The following is a 9114-nucleotide window of genomic DNA, read 5'->3' on the forward strand; positions in this document are numbered from 1 at the left end:
CTAGGTTGTTGTAGGTGATTGCTCGCTATTGTTACATGATTGTGGGTGCTAAAGGGTTCTGAAGGGTTGTTAGCATGCTGCTATACAGTTGCCTGGGTGTCCTGGATGGTTTCTAGGGAATTGCTACAGTAGGTTGCTTGCTAACCCAAGTCAAAGGAGCCCACCCTAAATTCTGTCTATATATGCACTCTTAGAAAAAAAAGGTTCTTTGGGGTTCTATATAGAACCCTAGGGTTCTTTAACCAACTTTATAGAACCCTTTCTGCCAAAAAGGTTATAAGGAGAAAGAACCAAAGGGTTCTTTGGGCTAAATGTGCTTTATATACATTATTAGTGCTTTATTTAAATTATTACACTATTGAACATTATATTTGTGTTTTTACTTCAATTTTACTTAGGCACACCTTTCATTCTGAAGAAAACAAACTTATATACATTTTCAAGTTTAATAGGTTTATTAGAAAATAATAATTGCCGCATTATCCTGTAATGAAAAAAAAAATCTAATTGTTTCTGGATCTAGGCGCTAGGGGCAGAATTCTGCCATCTGCTGGTTAAAGAAAATCCTGTAGGAATGACTTATATTCTGAAAGTCAATTCTTATAACTCAACCCTCCAAACAGATGCATTAAATGATCCTCGACATAAACAGCGAATAACTTGCATGTGTATGCGCTGGTCAGTTCTTTACTGTCTGCACGCGCAGTGTCGGATTTCAGCCGCGCGAGTCGTGCGCGAGTAATTAGAATGCGCGTGAACGCAGCATTTTAAACTTCAACCGTTACGGACGTCCGTTTGAGCTCAGCGCTCGAGAGGACGACGATTAAATTGGTAAGTGAGAAAATAATATCTCTTACGTTATTTTAATGACATTTGCCTAAATCCCTGATATTTTTACATACCTTACATGTTTTTTTTTTCAAGAATCAAAAAGAAGAAATGTGGTTTACGGTGCTGTCCGGGCCTGCGCTATTCTCCGCCAGGAGGTTTGTCATTTCTTACATGAATTCCTAAAATCTCTGTTAAAAAACGGTTGTGGACTGTTCAAAAAAAGTTGCGAGAGTTCATGTTATATCCTAATACACTTTTCTTTGTACTGTTGATTGTATTAGAAAACGCACAAGAAAACGATGTTTCAGGAGCAGTCAAATCACGTGATCACTGTACACCCAGACTATTATAAACATGAATTCAAGAGAAACCACGAAGAACAAAGAGAGGAGGTGATGAAGATGCTTCTTCTGTGGATATAGCTGTGAGTATTTGGTGTTTGCAGTTATAGAGTCTGGGAACGTGACGTCAGCAGCGCATTGCATTCTGGGACATTAGGTCACGGACAGTACAGTAGAGACTGGAAAATAGTGGAGGAAGATGTTAAAATTTATATTATACAGTTAAAAACATTTTAGAATGGTGAACGCTGGCTTGTTATGAACTATCTGCATATACTGACCAGCGTGGAAAACGAATGTGAAATGGAGCGCCATTTTGTCCCATTTTCGGGACATTATAAAAAGCTTAACGTGGCATAATGTAAGTAAACATCATACTAATAGCCCAGAATTTGAACGCAACGCGTTTAATTTCGCGTTAAACGTTTTCCTCCCATAGAAACTATGTAACAGTTACAGCAAAGCAGATATGAGCCTAGAATATGAACAGAACCCGTCTTATTACACGTTAAGTCACTGTCCATTAAGCGTTTTCTTTATGGTAGGAAAATGCTTGTGATAAATGTGTTGCGTTCATATTCTGGGCTCATCTGCTTTTCTGTAGTAAACACCAAACTAATAAAGCATTAGCATTTAGTAAATTAAGCCACGTTAAGCTTTTTCACGTTAAGCATGTTATAATGTCCCTCATTTTCTGCCTTCCGGCTTAGAAACACAATGGTGAAAGTGAAACTCAAAATAATTTTGACCAAAATTTGGCTTTGTCATTTGTATTTATTACAGATTAATAACTTCTGATCCGTTTGAATATGTACGTGCTCACGCCATGAATAATGTACGAAAACGCGTTTAGAAATGTCATTTGTGATATAGCTCGTTGCGATCACTCTCCGTGTTGATAAAGCAACACCTCTGATTCATTGTTCAGCTTGTCTCGGTAAGAAATCATGTATTTATTCCATTTAGGTCCACTAAAACTTACTTGGTATAGCGATTCCACAATAAATTTCAGAGCTGCATTACAGAGGATCATGCTGTTATGTTATCCCATAATGCTTTAACATGAAGAAATCAGGGCGATATGTAGGGATGGGTACCGAAACCCGGTATTATATTGGCCCCAGGGCTAAATTATGAAAGACCGGTGTATCGATAAGCTCTGACGTTAACGGTTCTGCTATCGGTACTGGAGAAATTATGAAGAAAATACACGTACACTATTATTGCTATATAGACATTATCTTGCGAATTCTATCTCGCCAGAGTCGCCAGCTGCGTGTGTATGCAATAATATTAGGACATTTGTGTATGATGCATTTTTGCTTTCGCAATCCAGAAGAGAGATCGCGCTCACGCGCTCAGGAGCTACAGCGCGCGCAGCCGCTCACATGAAAGCCCTGTTTAATGGAGAACTAAACAACTAAGCGTCTGCTTACACTTTAGGCATGTGATATTATGCTTATTTTATTTTTTATTTCGATTTTGGCTTCCAAGGATCAGAAAGAAGATATCTGAGGTAAAACTATTAAAAACTAGCCGCGTTTCGTCTAGCACACCTTCTATTCGCGCGTTCATTCCTCCCTAAACCCAAACTTAACGTCAGAATCAGCACAGTCGGTGATTGTTATAAAATCCAGTCTTTACTGTTGCTAAATTGCAGTAAATGTTTGATAATTATCAACGTTTTAAAACGTTGAAAGCACAGTAATCCGCGCAAGAGACGCTGTTCCTCAGGCTGAATTGTGTGCGCGCGCGCTCCAAAACGGATCGCAAATAGACAAACAAATTACACGTTGGGCTTCAGGTGCACGTTCAAACGATCAAACGCACACAAAAATATGTTAAAATAACCGGATTGGAGCGTGTTTAGCTACTTAAACGCAGTTTATATCGTAAGTGTACATGAACAGCTGGGAGAAAATCCGATGTGTGTTATTATCTATTGTCTTAAAGTGACAGCACATGATTATGCCATCAGTGTTAATCAAACAAGAAAATGCAAAGAGAAAATCACTCACAGCTCTTCATCTGAATATAGTTAGCTTTAATAAGCATTAATCTATTAATTTATACTGTGAAAACCATGCAGTGTTATTTTACATTTGGTTACTTTACTTTGATTTCTTTTATAGGCTAGGCCTATATTACTTACCTGAACACATGAACAAATGAAAGCACTTTATTTCATTTGTATCTTTGTTTTATTGTATTTGTCAGTTTGTTTTACTTTGTTTCTTTGTTCATGTTCTTACTGTATATTATATAAAACACCAAAAATGGCAGACACCATATAATATAAAGCAAAGTTAAGTACCGATAAGAATACCGTTAAAGTACCGGATCGATAAGCAGTATCGGTAAGAGTAGTAATACCGTTAAAACCTTAATGATACCCATCCCTAGCAATATGATGATATGCTGGCTGAGTTCAATCTATATTGTGTTTTTTTTTTTTTTATCTGGCAGATATATCGGTGCCACTTAGTTATTAAAAACCGAAATAGAGAAATCTCTTTTGTCCTGTGTGTGTTCCGATAGAAGGCGTTAGTATGATTTCTATGCGTGTGTATATCGTGTCCTGGCCACACGACTGAGCGATCGAATGAACACAAGAGATTCAAATATTAGTCCATTTATTCTCAGCAAGTACAAGCAGCTCTTTAAAAAATTAACGTAAATAAAGTCGTTTTTTCATCTGGTGATTTGTATTTATTGTCATTGTACGCTCCTGAGCGTGACCTAAAACATGGCGGCGACTACCCAGAATGCAACGCGCAGTGACGTAGTTTGCCAAGCTCTATAGCACACTTTTTTTCAGAATTAATTGAAGGCCTTATTTATGCTAAACACTGTATTTGGTTCTTGAAGATGCATTATGAAATGAAGATGAAGAAAAGACCTTCAACTGCAAACCAATGACACAAAAATGTACATTATTTTTACTCACAGTACCAACTTTGGGAAACCTGTAAATCTGCTAATCTGAAGTGGCTTATATTTGTTTTCTATTTTCCATGTTTAATGCAATAATTAATAATAATAAATTAATATTTCTGTTTGCACTCTCACTGCAGGGATGGACTCTGGAGTGCAGCATTACTTCAATAAGATGAAAATAACACACCTGTATGATTCAAGTAAGTTTTAAGATGTAATTGTGAGAGATTCCTTTCTGTTTTCTGTTGTACTGTACTCTCCATAAGTCTAATAAATTTTTCTGACCTGCATCTCCATCTTAGGATGTCAAGCCCCCTGAACGCAAAGAGAGTCTGCATCAAAATGGACGTGAACCTGACTGAAAACACAGAGATGTCAAAAGTATCTGTTGGCTGTCTACTTTTTGTTCAATATGGAGCATCCAAATGCCAGTTTCTTTCATTCAGCACTATTTAGCCCTTCTCAGTACTGAATTTGCCGCCATGGGTCATTTGTTTTTATTGTTTAAATGCTTATCTGAATGTTAAATTATCATTTAACGCTCATGAATTTAAAAAAAAAAATTCTACTAGCTAGTCTTTTAGTTCATTTTTTTAGAAACATTTATTTATGTTAACTCTTCTAACTATTGCTCTATGAATTGCAGTGTTTTATATTGCTTGTGTCATTGTAAATGCTAATAAAAATGTCTTAAATGATTACATATTATTTTGTTGTGTTATGCCTATAGGTATTTAAGTTTTTCTAGTGATAAAGTAACTATATATAAATTATATAATTCATAAAATGTAATTAAAATAAATTAAAACTAAATCAATAAAATGAACCCATAAAAGGTTCTATATAGAACTTTTTTTCCTGGCAATAAAGAACCCTAAAGGGTTCTTTTGATTGAACCCTTAAAAAGGGTTCTATATAGAACCTTTTAGGGGTTCCAAATACGTAGCGCCTGATAGAACCTTTTAAGGTTCTATATAGAACCTTTTCTTCTAAGAGTGTGGCTCAGATAATTGTAAAGGTGAGGTCACATTAGCGAAATGTCAGTGAAATTTTGCAGGCAAAAAATGTCCATTGTCCACTGTCAATAGTGTGTGAAGCACAGCTTGCACAGAAGTCCAAGCTGCTTTCTATTGGTCAGCGCTGTGAATTTGTGTGAAAAACTTTCCAAAATCGGTGTTGGGAAATGTTTCGTAAAAATCTCAAATTAGTATTCCTAAAGGTCCGTTCACATAATGCGAAAATTCAGAGTTATAAACATTTGAATTTGAATGCTTCTCTTTAGACCGACCCAAACATTGGCATGCCATGCTGTAAAAGCATTTTTTTTTTTTTTTTTTACAGAGAGGTGTTCTAATTTATTTCCCATTGCACTGTGAAGAAAACTAGCCAACCAATAGGATTCACTCTTGATCACTTGGTTGTGCTCATGAACAGACTATTTTGCTTAGAGACAGTGAATAGCAGAGTAAGAATCTGAAACAGGCTCTCATGTCTTTGTACTCTTGTATTTGGTGTTATTAATAAACGCCATAGCGAATACAAAAATCTAAACAGCTATTTGAAAACGTAAATATTGTTTGACTTCCTTTCTTATCTGTTACAAGTGGGTGTCAGAAATGCAAATTTGCATAGTGTGCCAAACATTAAAGTTAGTGTGAATTTGTTAAATTTTAGCTAAATTTTGTCTGCAAAAAGTTCTATTGTCTACTCTCAACATGCATGAAGAACCGCTCAGACAGTAATCTCTTTCAAACCAAGCAGCGTTCTGTTGGTCGCAATGAAATCATGTGGTACTTGAACTCGTTTCGAAATCTGTGTTGGGAAATGTTTCACCCTTATGCCCAATTACATGGATTCCTATAGAATGGACTGAATTTTGCTCAGAATATTTCGCTGAGCAACAGTACCACACTTTAATTCTATTGGATTTTATCTATGATTTCATCCAAATGAGAATGCAAATGTTGAAGTCAGTTGTCTCTCGTGTGCCTATGTATCAATTCCAAGCCACCATTCATATCCATTGCACAAACATGAGGAATGTGCTGATGTTTTTGGTGGAAAAATTGTAAGTTTGAGTCGTTAGGTAAGTATAACAGTAACTAAGCATACTTCAATCATCCAAAAAACAGAACAGTTTATTCAAAGTAATGATGAAACGCAGCTGGGAATTGAGTGTTGTGAGCAAAAACTCAACTGTGTTATCTAAAAGTTGGGTACCCTGTTAAATTAAAACCACACTATAAAATCTCTGCTTTGTGACGCTTTTTCCATGGCTTCAACCATATAATTCAAAATGCAATAATCAGTACGTAAACACTGGCCATTTGTGACAGTTGCAATATAAAACCGTAGCCTTGGGCAGTATTTCTTAAGATTTAGTTTATTAGGCTGAGATTAGGGTTTTGCTAGAGCAGCCTTTCTTTCTTTCTTTCTTTCTTTCTTTCTTTCTTTCTTTCTTTCTTTCTTTCTTTCTTTCTTTCTTTCTTTCTTTCTTTCTTTCTTTCTTTCTTTCTTTCTTTCTTTCTTTCTTCCTTCCTTCCTTCCTTCCTTCCTTCCCTCCTTTTGGGTGGCTTCAGTGCCAGAGAAGCAACCAGAGCTATTAGGTTTTAATTACTACTAATATGGCTCTTACGTGAAGGGCTGTGTCCTATAGCAGGGGGACATGAGAGTGAGTCGCCTCTGATTGATGCATCGTATTCAGAGGAGTGCGGGTTTAATAGGATACATTTTAGAGGGGAAAGTGGAAAGCACACTCAAAATGATTGGAGAAAACAACTCTTTGAAGTGAACTCAACCCGGTCTCAAATACGTTTCTGGTCATAATTGTCACTATAGACAGAAAAACCCATAATTTTAGAACACAATGTAACCTGTCATTGCTGTCAGCATGCCTATTCCCCATCTGAAACGCACATACATACCAAGCCAAAGAGTGTCTGCAGCAAAACATCCAAAAATGATTATACAGTATGTGTGAACACAGGCCAAATGCAATGCATAAAATAGCTTGTCTTATTTTCCTGATGGTGTTTTATTAGATTTATTGGTTTTAAAAGATAAAACTGAAATTGATATTGTGTTCAAAAAGAAGGCAAAAGTAGTGTGATGCTATGTGGTTGTTAAACATTAATGGAACGCTCATAGTTAATGTGATAAACACCTGTGTGAACTTTACCTTAGCAAACCGCTTTGAAACCATTTGATTAACATGGTTATTTCTAAGTGCTAACATTATTTCTTTGCAGATGCATTAGTTATTTTGTATCTAGTCCAATAACATTTTTAAGTGTGACTTAAGTGTCAAATTATTTTTAGGGCCACTGCATATTGATAAAGGACTGCAGTTATTGAATTTGAATAAACTGAATAAGTGTATTCCAAGTGGCCAAAAAAATTTGAAGGCACAAGATATCCATGGCCTTCGTGTAAACATACAGTGGATCTCTAACACATCCTCCTTACAAACCATAACTCAGCCTATCAAATTTGATGCATGACATTGCACGAGTGTAAAAAGAGGCTAAAGACATTATATTCAATGAGTCTGTAACTGTATCAGTATACAAGCCATTAATAATGGTGCTGCATTTTCCAGTGGCTTTGAGCTCTGCCCATCAGCTGTCTAGCACAAATATTTTGTTGTCAAAATTTATTTATTTATTTTTTTTTTTACCTACTCACCCAAAAAGTAAAGGTTTATAGCTGTGGATCAACAGCGCCCCCTGCTAGTGATGATGACAATGTTTTTCCCCCTTGCAGCATTCAGTACTATTTTGCTAAGCAAAGCATTACCATTGCTCATACTTAGGGTTAACTATTTGAATGATACTTTACATTTTAAGAGAACAGACTTATTTTTACCTGGCAGATGATGAAACAACAGCAACTATAACAACAACAAAATAATACTGAAGGAGATCCGAGTCAGACCAGAATATCATTGGTTGGAGAAGTAAATGACCATCTAGAAACCACTCAGAACACAATAGTAAACAAGCAACAACATAGCAATAATAAACCACCATTAACACCATAGAAACACCTTAACATTGTGGTGGCGAGTTTTGCATAAGCAAACACCTCTAACATTTTCTTCAGAAAATGTCAAAATGCAGTGCCAGTCGGAGTAAATAAAAGTTACCCTTAACCAATGTATATATAGCATGGAAACGGCCTAGCATTATGTAGGCTATAATGATTACATTTGTATAACATTACATTTATATAATTGCCATTTTTAACAAAACTAAACAGAATGTTTATCTGCTTATAGAAACAGAATGTTTATCTGCTTATAGAAAATTCCTTAATTCCTTGTCATATTTCAATAATATATTTTCACAAATATATTGGTTTAAAATGGTCCCCAACCTAACCACAAGATGGCACATCATTCCATTCAATAGTACTCTGCCAAACTGATTCTTGAAGAACTGTATATAGCTTGTATGTATTTACTGTATATGCTTTAAACACAGCTCTAAAAAATGTTCAAACATGAAAGTACTGCCTTAATTCTTCATGGCATAGATTCAACAAGGTTCTAGAAACATTCCTTGCAGATTTTGGTCCACATTGATATGATAGCATCACACAGTTGCTGCAGATTTGTCGGCTGCTCATACATCACACAAATCTCCCATTTTTTTCACATCTCAAAGGTGCTCTATTGGATTGAGATCTGAGGCCATTTGAGTATAGTGAACACATTGTCATGTTCAAGAAACTAGTTTGAGATGATTTGAGCTTTATGACATGACACACTATCCTGCTGGAAGTAACCATCAGAAGATGGGTACACTGTGGTCATAAAGGGATAGACATGGTCAGCAACAATACTCAGGTAGGCTGTGGCATTTAAACAGTGCTACTAAGGGGCTCAACGTATGCCAAGAAAATGTCCCCCACAGCATTACACCACCAGCAGCAGCCTATACTGATGATTCAAGACAGGATGGATCCATGCTTTCATGAAAACAGCTGACGGAAAGCACAAATTAAG

General features: G+C 36.2%; 1 long non-coding RNA gene across 1 annotated transcript; it reads left to right on the top strand.

Moving 5' to 3' along the window:
- The first annotated feature begins 271 nt into the window (after positions 1 to 271).
- Positions 272 to 4812, top strand: LOC125275226. Its single transcript, XR_007186402.1, has 5 exons — positions 272 to 831; positions 925 to 986; positions 1113 to 1255; positions 4041 to 4309; positions 4412 to 4812. It is a non-coding gene; the product is annotated as an uncharacterized LOC125275226 (long non-coding RNA).
- The last annotated feature ends 4302 nt before the right edge of the window (positions 4813 to 9114 follow it).

This window comes from Megalobrama amblycephala, linkage group LG9 (assembly GCF_018812025.1).
Source record: "Megalobrama amblycephala isolate DHTTF-2021 linkage group LG9, ASM1881202v1, whole genome shotgun sequence".
In the NCBI taxonomy this organism is placed as follows: Eukaryota; Metazoa; Chordata; class Actinopteri; order Cypriniformes; family Xenocyprididae; genus Megalobrama; species Megalobrama amblycephala.